The sequence below is a fragment of the Eumetopias jubatus genome, unplaced genomic scaffold, assembly GCF_037043125.1.
Source record: "Eumetopias jubatus isolate StellerSeaLion01/CBP00866 unplaced genomic scaffold, mEumJub1_p1.0 scaffold_3, whole genome shotgun sequence".
In the NCBI taxonomy this organism is placed as follows: domain Eukaryota; kingdom Metazoa; phylum Chordata; class Mammalia; order Carnivora; family Otariidae; genus Eumetopias; species Eumetopias jubatus.
Window position 1 is genome coordinate 56182983 of NW_028274809.1, and position 19784 is coordinate 56202766.

The 19784-nt window shown below is 41.2% G+C and overlaps 1 pseudogene; it reads left to right on the forward strand.

Annotated features, from left to right (window-relative positions):
* The first annotated feature begins 315 nt into the window (after positions 1-315).
* Positions 316-13936, forward strand: LOC114225041 (tissue alpha-L-fucosidase pseudogene; annotated as a pseudogene).
* The last annotated feature ends 5848 nt before the right edge of the window (positions 13937-19784 follow it).

Below are 19784 nucleotides of genomic sequence, written 5' to 3' on the forward strand. Positions count from 1 at the left end.
GTAAAAATTCTGGAATGTCTGTAAAACAGATCCTTCTTCTATATTCTGAAGCCGAATAGGAGCAGACAGGTTTATGGCATGTGATTTCATCCAAATGCCACCTGTATATATATAAAACATCTCTCTAAAGAAATTAAATGGATTATTAGATTATATACTGCAGTAAAACTATACCCAAAGTTGTAAGCGAGGTAAGGGTATGCATGTCATGCAACTGCTTTTTTTTTTTTTTTTTTTTTTTGGTACCGAAACACTGAAGAAAGCTTTGCGAGGCAGGTTTTATCTTTAGGGAGAAAAGAAGGGAATTGATTCCTCATGCCAGCCTCTTGCTCCTCGGACTGGCAGGAGTTGGTAATACGGTGGCTGAAGCAGTCTTGGTGCAGGAAGCCCCCGCATGCTACGGGGAAGTTCTACCTTCACTCTGGAGGGACGGCGGACTTGACTCGAGAAATCATCGAACTGGGCTTCCAGGGTGCACCAGATAAGAGCTGGTCCGGCCAAATTCTTGCACAACTCCAAGGAGAGGTGAGACCTAGGCATATTCATTCCCAGTGCATTAGCCCCAAAGCCCTGCTGTGAAAGTTTCTGGGAGAAGCAACAGGGCCGGGGAATCTCCAAGTGAGGGTACCGTGAGAGCAGTGATAGGAGCATGGCGTTGTTTTTCTTCAGAACGGGGATAGGCCAGCTTGCAGTTCAAAGGCCTTGGAAAAGCAAACAGACCTGGCTACCTGCCCTGTTTCAATACGCATCTCCCCTAACTCTCGCTGACACAAATGGGAATCATTTCCCAGAGTTTCCTTGCAGAGACCATCCCCACCCCTCTGTCCTAGCGATCTTTGCTTAATGCACATCGCAGGTTTCACACACACATGCTCCTTCAATGCAACGCGGTTTCTATGATGTTCTTTCTTCTCCGCCATTTGGGCACAACGGGGGTGGATTAGCTAAAGAGCAATTGGCACTTTTTATGGAGTTCTGCCTTGATTTTCTCATTGGAGGTGGGTAGATGACAAAGGAGAAGTGAAAGAGGGCCCCTTTAAGTTCTTCCCATCTTGAGGGCTTTAAAGAGGCAGGCAGTTGAAGAGAAAAGTCCCAACGTAAGGGAGTCTAAGGTTGAGAAACAGCTTTCCACAAGATGATGGTTTCTCTGAAGGCGTGCCGCCTGAGAAGTTGGTAAGCAGTCACCTGATGTGCTCAGCATTGCTGTGGACATAAATAATTTAGAGGCTCAAGTGACCCCAACAGGCTTCTGTCGAGTTCTTTCCCAACATGGCAGAGGGGGTGCTTTTTAAGCATCCTCTTACGGGGGGGGGCACTGTTCTAGGTACTTCCAAGCAGCAGTGGCTCTTCTTGGATTTTTTAAAAGTGAAAATTATTATTGTTGTTGTTATTTATCTTAGTTAGTTGCCTGACAGTTGAAAGAATGCAATTTAAAATGAAAAAATCTGGGGGAGGCTAATAGCTCTTTGAATTCCCTCTTTAGATATATTATCATATTAATGGACCTGTTACCAAAACTTATTAAAGACCAGCGGGTAGTCCTGTTCTTTCTTCTTTCTCCTTTCCTCTTCCCTCCCTCCCTCCCTCCCTTCCTTTCTTTTTCCCTTCTCTCCTTTATTTTCCATTCCTTTTATTCTCTTCTCTCTCCTTCTTTCTCTTCTTCGTCAACAACTTGGAAAAAATCTTAATGAATTTCTTAGAGCAATTCTACAACAATGAAAATATTCAGGGTCACACATGCTTTCCCTGAAGTATTTAACAGAGGAGTCAAGTCGTAGCTTCCATTTTTGCTGGGTTTGCAGTAGCACAAAGTCTCACTTATGCTTGCAAAAATATCTAGGTGTGCTTAGGAGGGTCAGAGAGACCCTTGGAGAGTAGACCCACGATAATTTTAGTAAAATTAAAAAGTAAGAAAATAATAATAATGGAACAACAGACTTTGGGAACTGCTTTGTGAATAAACAGTAAATTTAGCTGCACCGGCATTCTAGCCTGAATTACTGACTTACACTGTGGCCAGGCAACATTTGACAATACAGAGTATTTGGTTATAATATGGACCATTTTATGTTTTAAAATGAGACACACTTGTAATTATCTCTACAACCGCTGGATGTCACTGTTGCATATGTCTGGCCATAAAAACTTTCCATGTAGGCAACCTGAAACCGGTATTTTAAGGGCTGTCGTGTTACCTCCTTGGCGCTCTGCCTTTTGATGGGGCACCGGCTACCATGCTAAGATGACTCTCTTCTCCATTCGGTGCAGTCAGCCCAGTTCTCAATTATAGCACACTACTGGGAATTCTTCTAATTTATACAGGATGAGATTCCCCAAACACAATTATCTTCTTCACTATATTTAAAAGGAGTACGGTACTTTTATAATAGTTCCCCACATTGTATATTAATTATAACTAACACATTCTGGATACCAAATGGAATGAAGTGAAAACATAACCATAAAATACCCTGGATTTATAAAGTGTCTTTTTTTTCCCCCCTCAAAGAGCTTACAACAGTTTCATATCTATTTGCTCATCTGTCTTCCCAACATCCCTAGGGGGTTACCTGCTTTAATGCTTTTATGAGTCAAAGCTGACCTGTGAAATAAATTGAATGAAGTAATTATTTACACTGGCATCCCAGGAGTAAAGCAAAAGCAAACGCTGAAAATGTGTTCCAGACAGCTAATTCTGGTTTGCAAAAGTAACCCACTGAAATTTTGGTAGTTCTGGTTTTCTTTGTCAATTACTTTTATAATTCCTTAATTCATGGGCCCTTTAATCCTTCTTTTAAAAATTTATTTTAAAAAATCTGAGCCATCTAGTGTAGCTGACGTTATACAGAAATGAGATCTAGAGACCTTCTCAAACCTGAAAAAAGCCGGGCTCAGTAGAAGTGCTAGATTAGACTAGACCAGTGTGTGGGGGTGTGTGTGTGGGGGGGGCGGTGGGGGGACACATAGGCGGACCAGTTGAACAGTACTTAGCTTTCTCTATGGTTAAAAATGATCATGAGCTTCAGTTTTGCTGTCTTATTTAAACTCTTTCTTTTTCTTAAAACCTTGGAGTTGTTTTCTTTAACTTCCTCTGGTGTCTTGGCACTGGGGAAGCCAGGGCTGTTCTTAGAGGACTATTGGTCTAGATTGTGTGTGGGGGGTGGGGTGGGGGGTACTCTATGTTTTAGTGAACTAGCAGAGAACTGTGTTGCCTGCCATCAACGGGATGCTTTGATCCAAAATTTCAGTCATTGTTTCCACATTTAGGGGCTGGAATGAACATCAAAGAAGTGGGTGTACGGAATTTACTGAATGCCAAAGAAGTACAATAACATACAGAGGATATAAGCAAATCCCAGTGGCAAAATTTGCTGCCAATTCTTGCACATAATAGAGGCCCTAAAGTGACAGTCTATCTTTGACAAATGCATAATGATATCAATGCCAAGGGAAGGAACTAGCATGCTGAAAGGTGAATAAAAGAGTTGGGAACAATTCAGTGCACTTACACATTTCCTTAGTGTGTTTTCACACAACAAGGAAAGCAGATGACACAAATGCATTAGGTAATCATTGGACAGGGCTGCAAACTCACCAGCAGTTTGAAACCGACCTGGCTCTTTTGGGATCCAGCTCTAAAGATGAAAATAAAATGTGATTAGAAATAATTCATCTTCTGGAGGAAAAAAAAAGGAACAAGTAAAGTGAAAATAGCTTTCTTGTTCTGTCTTGGATAGTTCCAGTTTTAAAGCCCATATGTTGTTTGCTATAACTTCCTCTCCTCCCAGGGCCAATGCATTCCAAACACTTCAGCTAGTGCACTGCACCGAGGAGTCTAGGAAGTTAGGGCTCATTTGTATCCACAGTCTTTGTTCAAATATGGATTAATTTTGGTTAATTTCAGTAGGTGCACATAACGTAAAATGCACAGAACTGAAACCACTGAAATCAGGCCATTGTGTGATCATCTAAAAACCTACTTTTCAAGCTCCTTTAAGTTTTATTTTTGAAATAAAAACAATAAAATGACTGTAAAAAGTTTCCAAAAGCGTTGACATTATGAGCAATTGCTAACCAAGGCTATTCCCAGAATGATAGCACAAATTTGGATATAATTCTAGAAAAACTAACTGCCCTGCAGTGCCAGCTATAAATATTTCATTCAGAAGGTGATTTGAGAAGGGTCCTGTGGTACGTGGCTCTTGCCTCCAGGGCCAGGTATCTGTGTAGATGCGTGTTGCGTTGCTGTCACCTGGGCTAGCCTGGGACGACGGCAAGGGCAGACTCTTGCCCTTACGCTGCAGTCCCTTCACTATGAAGATGAGTGTGTGAGGCCTTCTGTTGGCTGCTTTAAACAACCAGATCATGTGTGGATGTTTAGAGAAAGAAGTTTCAAAATGCACAGTACATGGCAAGTGTCTTCAGGGTTCATGAGCACAGTCTGGTAATGAATTGAGTACAAGCAAGACCAAGATGTGTGTGTTTATTTGAAATCCTCCTCGGTGGAGCGAGACATTGTGCCAGTTGCAAATAGAGCCGCCATTTCTGTCCTTTCCATTGAGCAATCAGAACAGATTGTGCATATACACCCAAACACCCAAACCATTTCCAACACAGCCCCTACCTACAGTTCTTCATCGCTTCTTACAAAATTTCTTCGACGGCCTCCGACTGCATAATAAAGGAGCTCATGGAAGGATCCTGCTCTGTTTCTTGTGCATGTGAAGTAAATGCAATGCTTTTCATTATTTCAAACTCTATAATGCAGTGACTGAGTGCCCAGAAAATGGACAAACAAGTATTCAACTGGCTGGATGAACCATGGCTTTCTGGCATTAAAAGTGCAATATTTATGAGTTAATTTAATCATAGAAGAAAATATTGAGTAGGTGACTGAGTAAAATGATGACTGTGTATTATGTTTTTGCCATGCAGCTGGATAAACATATTCAACGACAGACCTTGGCAAGAACTGCAAAGATGCTCTTGACAATGGCATGAATAAATATTAGGTGCTGCCTAGAATTCACTGCATTTGAGGTCTTGAGCAAAGCCAGATGAGGTTTAGCAGGGAAATGGAGAAGAAGCCACGCATGCATACTGGGATTATGTAAACACTGGAGTCTTTCTCTGCTGCCCAGGAATTGCTCTAACATTCATTTTCATCTACATCACTGACAGATTTTTTTTTTAACTTATTATCTTTGCACTTGTAGGAGTGTACTTTAGCATGAAAACCCAGCTTTTGGGAAGCCCATGGCAAGTTTTTCAACAACATGGACATGGGAGAAAAGAAACACTTTGCGTAGGCAGGCTACAGAGTGCTGACGAAAAAGATATCATTTTGTAGTGACCCGATCCAACCTATATCGAGCAGTAAATTTAAAAAAACTGCTTCAGATGGCTTCTTAAATTTCTTTAGAATATATGGCTTCTGATTCCAAGAAGAACCATAAGAAAAAACAATGTTTTGAAAAGATATTTTGAAGGGAGGAGATCGGTCACGTTAATAGTCACTTCATGAAGCATTTGTATCCGGTGCAAAAAGAACCAGCGTGTAAGAGAGTATTACAGAAATAGGTCATAGTGGGGCGCCTGGGTGGCTCAGATGGTTGGGCGTCTGCCTTCGGCTCGGGTCATGGTCCCAGGGTCCTGGGATCGAGCCCCGCGTCAGGGTCCCTGCTCGCCGGGAAGCCGGCTTCTCCCTCTCCCACTCCCCCTGCTTGTGTTCCCTCTCTCGCTGTGTCTCTCTCTGTCAAATAAATAAATAAAATCTTAAAAAAAAAAAAAAGAAAAGAAATAGGTCATAGTGAGTTTTTCCGGGTAGAATTGTTTTACTGATAAAGGAAATATCTTTTTCCCCCAGCTTTATTGAGATATAACTGACATATAAGATTGTATAAGCTTAAGGTGTGTGACATGTTGGTTTGAGATACTCCTATTGGGAAATGACCACCACCAGAGCATTGGTGAACACCTCTGTCACGTCACATAATTGCCGTATCTCTTCTGAGGTGACAGCCTGTGAGATCTACTCTCTAAGCAGCTTTCAAGTACATGCTACAGGATGGTTAACTATGATCAGCAGGCTGAACATCAGATCCCCCAAACTTAGTCATCTTGTAACTGCAAGTTTGTACCCTTTGACCAACATCTTTCTATTTCGCCCTGCCCCAGCCCCTGGTGACCACCATCCTACTCTCTGTGTCTATGACATTTTTAAAGATTCTGCATGTAAGTGATAGCATGCAGTATTTGTCTTTCTCTTTCTCCGTTTGATTTATTTCACTTAGAATAATGCCCTCAGGGTTCATCCATGTTTTTTACAAAGGGAGGATTTCTTCCTCTCTCTTAGCTGAGCAGTATTCCACCGTGTATGGTATATATTATGTATATATACACACACCACACCTTTATCCATTCATACTTTGACGAACACTTAGGTTGTTTTCATGTCTTGACTACTGTGGATAGTGCTGCAGCTGACATGGGAGTGCAGATATCTTTTTGAACCCGATTTTCATTTCCTTTGAATGCATACCCTGCAGTGGGATTGCTGGATCACATGTAGGTCTATTTTTATTTTTTTGAGAGACCTCTATACTGTCTTCCATAGTGACCGTATTCATTTACATTCCCACCAATGGGGCACAAAGTTTCCCCTCTTTCCCCATCCTCACCAACACTTGTTATTTCTTGTCTTTTTGATGATAGCCATCTAAAGGTGTGAGGCGATAGCTCCTTTTAGTTTCCATTTGCATTTTCCTGATGATTAGTGATATCGAGCATCTTTTCATGTGCTGTTTGTGTATCTTTTTCGGAAAAATATCTATTCAGTGCCTCTGCCCATTTTAAATTGGATTTTTGTTTTGTTTTGTTATTGAATTATATAAGTTCTTTATATCTTTTGGATTTTAACCCCTTATTAGATATATGATTTGCAGGTATTTTCTCCCATTTCACAGGTTGCCTTTTCATTTTGTTGGTTGTTTCTCTTGCTGTGCAGAAGCTTTTTAGTTTGATGTAGTCCCGGTTTTAAGTTTTGCATTTGTTGCTTGTACTTGTGGTGTCATATCCAAAAAATTGTTGCCGTGACCAGTATCAAGGAGGTTTTCCCCTGTACTTTCCTCTCGGAGTTTCATGGTTTTGGTTCTTCTGTTTTAAGTCTTTACTTCATTTTGAGTTAATCTTTGTGTATGGTGTAAGGTAGGGGCCCAGTTTCATTCTCCCGCGTGTGGTTATCTTAGTTTTCCCAGCACCCTTTATTAAAGAGACTATCCTTTCCACATTAAATATTCTTGGCTCCCTTATCAAATATTAGTGGACTATATACGCAGGAGTTCATCTCTGGCTCTCTGTTCTATTCCGTTGATCTGTGTGTCTGTCTTTTTGCAAGTGCCATACTGTTTTGATTACTAAAGCTTTGTAATCTCATTTGAAATCAGAAGTGTCATGCCTTCAGCTTTGTTCTTCGTCCCCCTCAACATTACTTTGGGCATTCAGGATCTTTTATAGTTTCACGTGAATTTTAGGATTGTTTTTTCTATTTCTTGAAAAATGTCAATAGGATTTTGATAGGGATCGCACTGGATTTATAGATGACTCTGGGTGGTATGAAGGTTGTCTCTTATAGGCAGCATATAGTTGGGTCTTGTCTCTTTATCCATCCAGCTACTGAATGCCTTTTGACTGGAAGATTTAATCCACTTACATTAGAATACTTATTGATAGGTAAGGATTTACTAATGGTATCTTACTGTTTTTTGGTTGCTTTTTAGTCCCTTTGTTCCTTTCTTCCTCCCTTGCTGCCTTCCTTTGTGAACTGATGATTTTGCATAGTGTGCTGCTTTAGTTCCCTTCTCTTTGTCTTTTGTGAACGTACTGGAGGTTTTTGCTTGGTGGTTATCATGAGGCTTACATAAAACACTTTATAGATATAACAGTCTATTTTACCTTAACAACAAAACTTGGATTGCATACGAAAAACTCTACCCTTTTACATTTCTGATGTCACAGTTTACCTCTTTTTATATTGTGTATTCATTATCAAATTATTGTAGCTATAGTTATTTTTAATACTCTTGTCCTTTAGGAAAATTTCTGGCTAAGGTCTTTGCTTTTGATTTTCTGGGGCACACACACTGTGTCTAGAACAACAACAGAAGAAAAGCTATGGTATCTGGGCCACAGTGTATGTGCCACAGACTTCTGCGAACTCTTTGAATTTCCTAGATTGCTTTTTATTTTTGGGTCATCTTAGCATTAAACTATGAGGACAGAATGCGTCCGAGAGGCTAGCAGAACCTACAGGAAAAGAACACTTAAATGGGCGGGGGTATTCCAGATCTTAGTCTTGTTGTGTGACCCTGGGCAAATCACTTTGCTTCTCGGTACCTCAGTTTTTTCAATCTGTAAAATTATAAGAACATTTGTTTGGCCAGCTTTCAGAGTCTGATTGTGAGAGGAAAACTCGATCATCTAAAGCATTAGTTTCTTTTGTTATTAAATCGCAGTGCATTTCACTGAAACTCTGATTTGTTCCCGAAAGGATTTCAATTGCATTTAGAGAAGTTAAAATACAAACTTAAGATACGACCATGATGGGGGTGCCTGGGTGGCTCAGTCTGCTGAGCATCTGACTCTCGGTTTTAGCTCAGGTCATGATCTCCCAGTGATGAGATCCAGACCCACCTCCGCATCCAGCTCCGTGCTCAGGCTCAGCACGGAGTCCCCTTCAGATTCTCTTTCCCTCTGCTCCTCCCTCTTTGCTCCTCCCCCTCTGTGCCTTCCCACCTCTGCTCCTGCATGCTCTCTCTCTCTAAAGTAAATAAATAAAACCTTTAAAAAAAAGAAAAGATATGACCATGACTACAACTAATACTTCCCAATATATCCAAGCAAATATGGTGAACCTCAATTATTTTCTTTTGAAGAAACCTCTCAAAACCTTATTGTTTTAAAAAAAAATTATTTATTTATTCTAGAGAGAGAGAGACAGAGAGTGAGTGTGCGCTCCAGTAGGAGGGAGGAGTAGAGGGAGAGGGAAAAAAGCAGACTCCCTGCTAAGCACAGAACCCAACCCTGAGATCACGACCTGAGCCAAAATCAAGAGTCAGACGCTTAACGGATTCAGTCACCCAAGCGCCCCTCAAAATCTTATTTTTAAAAGGAAATCTAGCTTATCTCCCAAGTACTCTGTCTTCCTGGTAATATTCTTAATTGGACACATTCCACTTCGATGTGCATTTATAAATAAGTGATTGGAGTCCTTGAACCATGTGGTGGAGCTAGAAGTAGCAAGAGGGGTATTTGGATGTGAAATTGCCATAATTTGGTGATGGGTTGGATTTGGGAAAGTGAGTGAATGAAGTGTCAAAAGATGACTCCCAGACTTATACAGACGTTGAGAGAGGAAAGATTTGGAGGAATAATTGGGAATTCAGTTTGGGAAATGTTAAATCCAGGAAAAGACCATAAAGGCATCTGTGATGGTAAGAGAGCCCTGAGCTTAGAGGCAAAGGACTTCAATTAAGGTCCTGGCTCTGCTCTAATATGTATGACTGCGGGGACGAAGACTTATTCTTCCTGAGTTTTGGTGTCCTTAGCTATAAAATGGAGATCCTAATATCTTTCTCATTACTTTGTTGGGAAGGTAAAATGACAATTTTTTTTTTTAAATGCTTTATTTTTTAAGTAATCTTTACACCCAACGCAGGGCTCCAACTCATGGCCCCGAGAACAAGAGTCACTCCTTCCACCCGCTGAACCAACCAGGCACCCCAACAATTATCTGAAGGCATTTTATAATGCCTACTTCTTGTTACTATAGACACATGAGAAATAACACAATGAAACGAGTTGGGACATTCTCTCCTGGAAACATCCCCACTAAGTAACAGATACCCTTCTCTTCTTGTCTTTTCACTAATTCACCTTGTGTCTTTCACCGAGTTGCCTTGGAGGCTCGCTCTTTCTCTTCTCTACCTTCAGGAGGATGCCTACACCCATGACCTCATCTCGAAGGGCACACAGAGTTAATGTGGAGAAGAGTCTCTTGAGATTCATGGTTAATTAGGGGCAGGAATCATGGCTCTGGAATGTTATGGGCTTCCAATGAATATTGATTGGGCTTTAGCATTACCATTTGGGTTTTAAAATGGTGGGGAGAAGAAGAGATTTTAGTCAGTTGGGAGAAAACATCTCCATGCCTGCTCGTGTTGGTTTGGGAACATCCGTTAACCCCACGAAGTTGAGCCTCAGAATGTCCCCAGAATCCAAGGAAGGACAAAGGCCATGGAAACATGAGGGAGAAGCTAACGTTTCCCCTGCTTAGGTTTCCTCAGGGTGAACTCCTTGATCCCTCCCTACAACGATGTACTGAAAATCTGTGTGTGATTAACTTATTTTGACCACCCCAAAGCCAAGTAGGGAATCTGGCTGCCAACAGCAGTGGGGTAGCTTTGGATATGGCAGAGATCACAGGAGAGGGCAGAATACATTTGCCCTTACACAGAGTCTACGAAGGCTCATTCTTCAAGGGCAAATAGATTCTGTTTGTGAAATACAGACTTCATAAAATTTGAACATTTATTAAACCTCAACAAGGGGCAAGGAGTACAGAAATATCTGAACTGTGCCTCAGTCTTACAACCTATCTGGGGGGAGAAAACTAGTAAATGAAAAACTTGGTACTAGATAACGTCTCTGTGCTGTGAAGCAAGTTTTGTTGTGTTGTTGTCTTTGCCTCTTACGTGTATTTTGTGAATCTCTGTTTTCCTACCTGAGAATTTCCAAGTGCAACAACAGAAAATAAAAAAACATAGTTCCAACTATCCCCATATTTTCCAAGATGGAATGCTGTTTCTGTGTTAAATTTTTTTTCCCCAGCTGAGCTCTATAACCAATATCTGAACACAAAACTCTTATTTCCTGGGCATTATTTTTCTATTCTTTTAATAAGTGTCTAGTATATTTGTCATGATGTCTTGAAATACCCGAATAAGAAGTCAGTCATTAGCAAATTTTCAGGGCCATATAAGGAATCACTGTAAACGACTTGATGCTATGCTTCCCAGTGTACATGTATAGGTGTGCATACATGTCACTCCAAAGACAGGAACCACTTGTCATCTGGTATACCTAGAGCTTTTAGGACAGGAGCTGCACCACAGTTAAGTCCTATGTAAGTCTTGACAGCTACTGTTTCTGCCATTACTACACTACTGGTACTGTTGGAAAGACTAAGGGTTATGCTGTGACCAGGGATCAACTAGGCTGGTGTCATGAGATCTACCAACTCCTGGTGTGGACCTAACACCTGTGCAGATTACATGCTTGCTTCTCACCTATGAGTGACTCTTTGACTCTTTGGGAAGTCCATCTTCCTAGGTCCACATTTTTGCCATTGGCTACCTCTTAGAACTGTCAGAGTGTCAAGGGGAAGCTTTGGGATACGGCGTGTGTGGGGGCCATCACTCTTAAGGCAGTGCTTCTCCAATTATGTATAGTGAAAGATAAGGGTTTTGTTTTTGTTTTTGTTTTTGTTTTTTTTAATTTCCAATCTGTCACAGCCTGATATTTTGGAAGGGGGATAAAAATAACTGAAAATGGAATAAAAAAAACAATATAAACAAAATTCAAGTCCCATTTTTTATTAGATTCAACAGACATAAACTCATCCTGCCAAATGGCTCTCAACATTTTAAATACTTTCTCTTGATTCTATGCTTGTCTCATCTCTGCACGGTAACCAAGTTTGCAACAGCAGGCCCCGTTTTGAATAGCAATGCTGTAAAAGACAGTGAGGAACCCCTAAAGGCCTGTCATTTTCAGGCTGGTCTCCTTTTGTGGAGCTCAGAGGGCTCTCACCACAACAGAGGATGCTACAGGTCAGCAGGCCTTAGGCCTCAGCTTCACTGGTGCCAAGCTGGTGTGTAGAAGGTAACTGAGAGGCCATTAGGGGAAGCTACGTTCTGCTGGGTGCTGGCCATTCTCTCAGCAGGGGATTTATGCACAGCTAAGCGGTGGGCTGTTTAATGCAGATGCACAGGTGTGGAAACAGTTTGTGATAGGCAGGTTTATGACATATAAACACATTGTATGTTATACTGTAATCAACTATATAAACAACTTTAAAATTGTCTATACTTTGTATTTCCAGCATTTGGTTTTGTTAATCGTATGTCTTCCTGACAGCAATTAAATAACCTTGAGAGAAAATGTACACCTGCTGTCTCCCCTGAGGAAGCTACATCTCTTTTGTGAATGACATAAGTTCTCTGTAAAGCATAACTGAAGATAGAATTGAATTTGGAGATATGTCTCCTTTCTCTCCTGTTTTATCTCTAGTTGAAATGGAGGGCATGGTTGAACAGAGCTGGTCTTTTTCTGGATCCCTATTCTAAGATTCTACTTAAACCAAAACATTTCGCTGAGGGCCTAATTAGAGACGAGAGCTAAATGAGGTTGAGATGAGTATGGGCCGCGAGGAGGTCCCACATTCGCCTCCTCGGCCTGCACCCCCGCTCTTCCCAACCTCTCTTACCCCAAGACTCTCCATTCTTTCAGATTTCCTTCTAGGAATGCCCTACCGATCCTGTTTTCCTTCAAACAAAACAGAACATAACAAAGTATTTGCTTTGCTTGGGTCAGGTTCCACACAAGGTCCATTCATTAGGATTTAATGAATTAAAAGTCTCTCTTAATTGACAGGTATTGGCGCCAGGGGAGTCCTCGGGGCTCAATGTGGGCCGGGAACTGCTACAGCCTGAAGTGGCCCAGTCTCGACTCTGGATTGGTTGGGTGAGGCAAAGTTTGGGGAGTTAGTGCCCTAGGGGCGTGTTCTCAAAGCCGGCCTGGGGCGCCGCGTGAAATGGGTGCACTGGATGGGCGAGGAGCTGCCCCAGGACCAGAGCCTCAGGCGCGACAACTACCAGGCTGGCTGCAGCTGCTCGGACTTGAGGCCACAATAGCCCTTGTAACTCTTCCACCCCCACGGGCGGGCTGAACTCATCCAGGCCCCAGAGCCAGTGGGTAGTCCTGACCACAAAGTATCACAAAGCCTTCACCAACTAGCCAAGTCCTATGTTTTGGAGCCGGAACTCTGAGGACCTGGGACCCCATCCCCATCGTGTTCTGCTGAGCTGATGGGTTGGGAACAGCTGTCCGGAAGAGGAACATATGCTATGGGGTCTTTCACTCACTCTTAGAATGGCTCCATCCACTCTCCACTTGATAAGAAAAATGGCTTCAAAACACAGCATTTTGTCAGTGTGAAAACCATGCCAGAGCTATCTGGCCTTGTTAACAGGGACCTGACCTGTTGGCCTGATGGAGAATGAGAATGTTCTGATACTTATTGGAACTCTACAAATTTTCTTTCTTGGCTCTTCAGTGATAGTTCTGTCAAGGATGAAGGGAAATGACCTATGGGGTTGGAAATGCTCCTGTTAACATGGATGATACTTCAACTGTCAAGACAAATTCAAGCCAGGGAGGTCACTAGATCATAAGTGGGAGGCAAGCGCCACCATCCACAGGGCATCCTGCGATTATCATTGTAACAGGGCCTTGTCTGACATCGCAAGTGAATCTGAAATAATTTCAGAACTGGTTTAGACAATAGGTTTGGGAGGCAACTATCTTCTCAATGTTGAACCAACTAAAGATGGACCGATTGTTCCCATCTTCTAAGAAAGGCTTCTTGCTGCTGGGAAGTGGTTGAGCATCAATGGGGAGGCCATTTAAGCATCTAAACCATGAAAGGTGCAATGGGAAAAGAACACAGCATCTAGGGTATACCTCAAAAGGATCACCTATGTATGCCATTTTACCGCCCTGGTCAAAAACTGGATTCTCAACCCTTCAATCCCCCATAACTATCTTGACTATAAAGGTAAGGATGCCTTGTGGATGGTGGTGGATCCAAGAAGATTGAGGTGGTCCACAAATCTGGATGAAGTTTTCCTCATGTTTCTGACCTCATCATCTGCTCTTCCAGTTGAGTTTGCTTAGACTGTGAAGCTGATCACTGAAGTTCAAGAGGAAAAGGACACTGCCTGGTGTTTGCTGCTTTGGTTTTCCTTGTATAGTACCATCATTGTAATAACTAACTTCTCTTCCCTACCCAGAGATGGCTTTTACAACACATTTTAATCAAAGGAACTGAGCACATTACACTGATGTCTCAATGAACCAAGGATCTGAGCACCACTGATAGTATACCTCACTCTGGGCAGCAAAAGAAAGGACTGAAGAATTAAGCTCTGAGATCATCCATTCCTACCTTTGGAAATTATCTACAATGGAAACTTCCCTCAATTCTCTGTTTGATAAGCCCACTTGCTTACTCTATGACTTTAGTTCAATAATAAGCCAAGTCACCCTGTTGCCTATGAGAGGGGTTAGAGAGTTTGGCAAGCTCAACCATATGCTATTTATTTAATGTCAATTGTCAGTTGTCACCAACCTCTTCCCCCCCCGCCCCGCCCCCAAGTGTGGGAGAGCCTAGAGGGGAAGGAAAAGGCTTCGAGGCTGCTAATGTTCAATCTTCAGAAATTTCTGAAGAAAACTAATAGCTCTGAATTTCCATCTGTTTACAGGGATACTATTTAAAAAAATGGGTGTGATTCTACCCTGCCTTTTAAAATATGATCAAATAAATACATTTATATGTCAAAAAATTTATATATCTCCCTATCCTCTCTCTCTCTCTTTTTTTTTCCCTTGCAATTTTTGTTGTTATGGTTGAAGAAACTGACTGTTTGTCTTGGAGTTTCCAACAGTCTGGATTTTGCTGACTGTGTCCCTATTTATTGTATTACTCTGTCACTGTAAGCTCTAAATTGGCAGTTAGATGTAGAGGCTTGATATGATTCAGGTTCAATTATTTTGTCAAGGATATTTCTTATACAGGGTTTTGTACTTCTATTAGGAGGTACATAATGTCTGATTTTCTCTCTTTGGTGATCTGAGCAGCCATTGGTGGTCAGCGCTCAGATCTACTAACTCATTCGGAGGTGGCAAAATGGTGATATCCCGATTCTATTGGTCTTTATTCATTCGTTAGCTGGAAAACTTCTATAAAGAAGTTTCCCCTTGACACTCTGGTTACTCTGAGACCAGGTATTTGTTTGTTTGTTTGGTTGGTTTGGTTGTTTTGTTTTTGTAGCACAATGACTGGTTCCTTAGTATCCTCTAAAGGTGAGTCTAATTTTTTGGTATCATACTGAACTTAAGAATTTGAATATACTTGATATGTTTCAACCCATTGCACTTATCAGCCCAGTGATGCTCAACTCTTTGACCAGTTAGATCCTCTGTAAGCTGGTACCCAAATCCTTTGGGCAGAACCCCAGTAGTTTTTCATAGCTTCCTTGCTTTCTGTTATGACAGACTCATATATTATATATATATGTTCCAGACTCATTTAATGAACTTCCTGGAAGTTCATTAGGCCTGGAATCAGCCTGGAGTTAGCCATCTTTCCAAGCGGCTTGGTCCCTTTGGTGGGGAATAGTATTTAGAGACACAATTAAGGTTCCAGGGGTGCTCACTGCCATTGGGTTAGTCATCATTTACAGGCCTTTCCAGTGGACAGAACTAGAAAATGAGTACTTTTTAAACATAAAACACATTATGAATCGGAATTGCTACCTCAGATTTATCTGCAGAACTAGAAGAATTTTACTTAATCTCATTGATCTTACATTTGTGTCTGCTCTCACCCAAGCCGAAAGTCCCAGTTCCCAGTGACACCAATATATAAACATTTTTGCTTTCTCTCACACTACAAACACAATAGTTTCAGAACACCACCAATACCAAAACAACCACAATGTGATCACTGAATCAATAGTAAATCTGGGTGAATTACTCTACAATCCAGCAGAGGGATAACTCTAAATTATAACTTAATAATTAAAAGTAGTAAGTAAGGGGCACCTGGGTGGCTCAGTCGTTAAGCGTCTGCCTTCGGCTCAGGTCATGATCCTGGGGTCCTGGGATCGAGCCCCGCATCGGGCTCCCTGCTCCACGGGGAGCCTGCTTCTCCCTCTCCCACTCCCCCTGCTTGTATTCCCTCTCTCACTGTGTCTCTCTCTCTCTGTCAAATAAATAAAATCTTAAAAAAAAAAAAGGTAAGTAAAATGACTGACATATGATTACGTGAAAACAAGTGTTTTACATGTAATCCACATGAGTTATATCAGACCCATTTTGCATATGAGAAAACTGAGCCTCAGAGAAATTAAATATCTTGCCAAAGTTTACAGTTAATAAATGGCAGAGATGGTATTTGAACATAAGGAAATTCTAACTCATTGCACACTGAGCCACCTAGATTTCCATTCACTCTAAGCACATTCAGAAAATCAGAAAATAAACATTTTTCAGACCCCACTCATGACTGGGAAATAAAATCTTATTAATACTGCCAGGCCTGTATTATTATTATTATTATTATTATTATTATTATTATTGGTTTGATACAGACTTCCTGTTGAATTGTAGAAGAGCTTTAAAGGCACAGGAGTCTTGGGGAAGAGACTTCAGTGTATTTTAAGTATAAAACAACATAGTATGACACTGAGCATGGAAATTTGTATGTCTTAGTTTGTATTCTTTGGTGAGGACTCTGTTATGTTCTTGCAGGCTCTTTTTCCTCATATCTCTGTACTGTGAAACATCTTCTCAACCTTCAGAATCCTGCTTTAAATATAAGAAAATTGAAAGAAACTTCAGATCTTTTAGTTTATTATCAGCAAAGACAGTGGCCTGCATAATTCTTTTAATGGGAACTGTTCAGACTGCTTGCCAGGCTTATAAAGATAGAAGGATCCAAAGTTTCACTTCTTGGTCAGTAAGTACTTAGTCTTTGTGCAAGCTAAGCAGTTAGTTACAACCTTTATTCCTGTCCTTCCCAGCTTTTAATTCGTTCACATTTTAATTATTCATTTCTTTCCAATGCATCTCATGCCTAGCCAACAAATACTGAATTTCTCTTTCTGCTTTTTCAAGAAAATTTTTAAAGCCAATTATGCTCTTTCTCAGTCAGGAGCATGGCTATGTATAGGGGTTTGTGAGATCAATGACCTTCATCTGTTCATTTCATAAAGATGTATGAAGCACTGACTAATGTGCCAGGCATTGTTCTAGGTGTTGGAGATACAGGGAGGATAAGGTAGACAAGTTTTTGCTCTCAAGGATCATACCTTCCTAGGAGGAGACAGAGGAAAAGCAATGAACAAATAAAAGCCAGATAATGTCAGAGAGAGACTTATTCTGTGAATAAAACTTTAAACACAGTGATGTGGTAGGGACTGGGGCAGGGAACTTTCTCTGCTTGGATGGTCAGAGAAGTCCCCAAGATTTTTTTTTTTTAGGTTTTATTTTTAAGTAATCTCTCCACCCAACGTGGGGCTCGAACTCACAACTCTGAGATCAAGAGTCACTCGCTCCACCGACTGAGGGAGCCAGGCGCCCTGTCCCTGTCTAAGATTTGAGCTACATGAAGACTCAGGCAGAGAGATGTCAAGGCAGAAGGAACTTGTGCAAAGGCCCTGAGGCAGGAATATGATGCGTCTGAAGAAGAGGAAGAGCACAAGAGCGAGAGGGCAGTGAACTACACTGAACGATGACTGAACCTCCAAGTATTTAAGAATTTGCTTGTTAGTTTGTTCCTTTACCCCCCTACTTTGGTCCAAAAAGGATTTAAAATAGCTATTTGAATGTTGCTGTTCCTTAGAGTGTCTATAGATTTGAGAAACATAAAAAATGAGTCCTTTAGCAGGTAAAATCCAACAGATCTGCAGTGGGACATAAGGACCATCAGTGCAAGATGTTTCATCTTTTTAAAAGCTCAGACACCTTGAAATGTCATTTAAAAAATTATTTTTAAAGAAAATTGTTGCGCCGAATTTAATTTCGGATCAACAGACCCATTAAATTCTCTAATTAATCATGGCACATGCTATTTACCAAACTCCTGTAAAAACAAATTTCTTTTGTACACATTACAAAGAAATGTTACATAAAATTAAGCACCAAGTAATGACTTTAATTTGCGGTTAGTTAATAATACACAGATGATCACACGGCTGTAAAGAAAACCACTTGGGACATTAACAGATATGCTGGCACAGAGGAATTAGAAACAGGCCGACTATGAGCTCTGGGTGGGGAATAAAGAAGATTCAAGAGTAAATGGACATTAGATGTTTTGACTTCCAGTAATGGGCAGAGACCTGCTGGAAGGCCTTTGCCCACAGAAACCTATCTAAATGACTTTTAGGTTTCTTCATGGGTTTCTAAATTTATTTTTACTTCTTGCCCAGCAAAAAGGTTTTAGAAAATGTAATGGAATTTTCATTTCACGTGAGCTTGGCTGAATGGCCTTGACTAAAAAGTTCTTTTTTTCAGCTTTGGGAGAAACTATAATTGTTTCAAGTTCTCTGAGCTATTTTAGTAGACTAATTTCTTGGCACTTGATGATTCCAAGCTAAGATGCTCAGACTTTACATTTTTGGAAATAAATATAAAATAAGGTCAAGTCTTAATATCCCAGGTAAATCAACGTTACATTTCTCTGAGGTCTATAGGCTACATAAGCAATCATACAAACAGTCACACAACAATGAAAATTCTCTATCTCATGTTGTAGCATGTGGGCTGGAAAACCAATGGCCCCGAGGATTTGTGATGAAAATGTGTCTAAACCTTCTAGAAAGGAGGAATGGAAAGTTGTCAGGGGACTGAAAATGGCTTGCCTTCCTCTTACAGAACAATTTTTCTGACATTTAATTGATATTCTTTTTTTTAAAGATTTTATTTATTTATTTGATAGAGAGCGAGAGAGCACAAGCAGGGGGAGCAGTAGAGGGAGAGGGAGAAGCAGGCTTCCCACTGAGCAGGGAGCCCGATGCGGGGCTCGATCCCAGGACCCTGGGATCATGACCTGAGCCGAAGGCAGACACTTAACCATCTGAGCCACCCAGGCGCCCCTTTAATTGATATTCTGATATCAATTCCACTGCTGCTGTCTGAAGGCCATCGGAAAGGGATTTGCACAATGAAAGATTTGTAGTATCTAGTCTTGAGCCAGGATCTCGATGCCCTGAGAAGCAGAGACTCCTAAAGGTCACTCAGGGCTCCCACGGATTCATAATGCGACTCTTACTTGTCACTTCATCTGTCCCTGTGCCTCCTTTGTTTGGCATGTGAAATGGGTATCAAAGAACCATTTACTTCATGGTGGTGTTTCAGCTCCCAAACAGGTGACAGACAACCCCATCATCTAGGTTGGAGATGATATCGGTTCCACATTGCTTCTCTCAGGTGTCTACAGCTGTTTCCCAAGGGCACTGGGTTAAGTCATTCTTATCATTCTTACTGGTTATGGACCAGGCTGTGAAGGAGGAGGTCTCTTTGACTTGATCCTGAATCATGGCTCACCATGGTCCTCGACAGGCTTTGGGGCAATAAGATAATGTAGTGACACAAACAGGCACACACCCCATTATGAAACTAATGATGAGCTGAAAATAAAAAGGAAATTTAAAGAAGGGAAGTCTCAGAAAGCGATTGATCAACAACTCCACGGCAGTATCCTGCTGTGCTCATGTTTTCTGCAAATATTGACTCTGAAAAATTAAACACGTGACTAATCACTATGTCATTGTCCCTGTGAAAGAGACTTCCATGGGACTATTTCAGACCAAAGGCAGTGCAGAACAATTGAGGTGAGGGGGGCCCAAGGATAATGCTGTAAATTTCCTCCCCTACAGGGA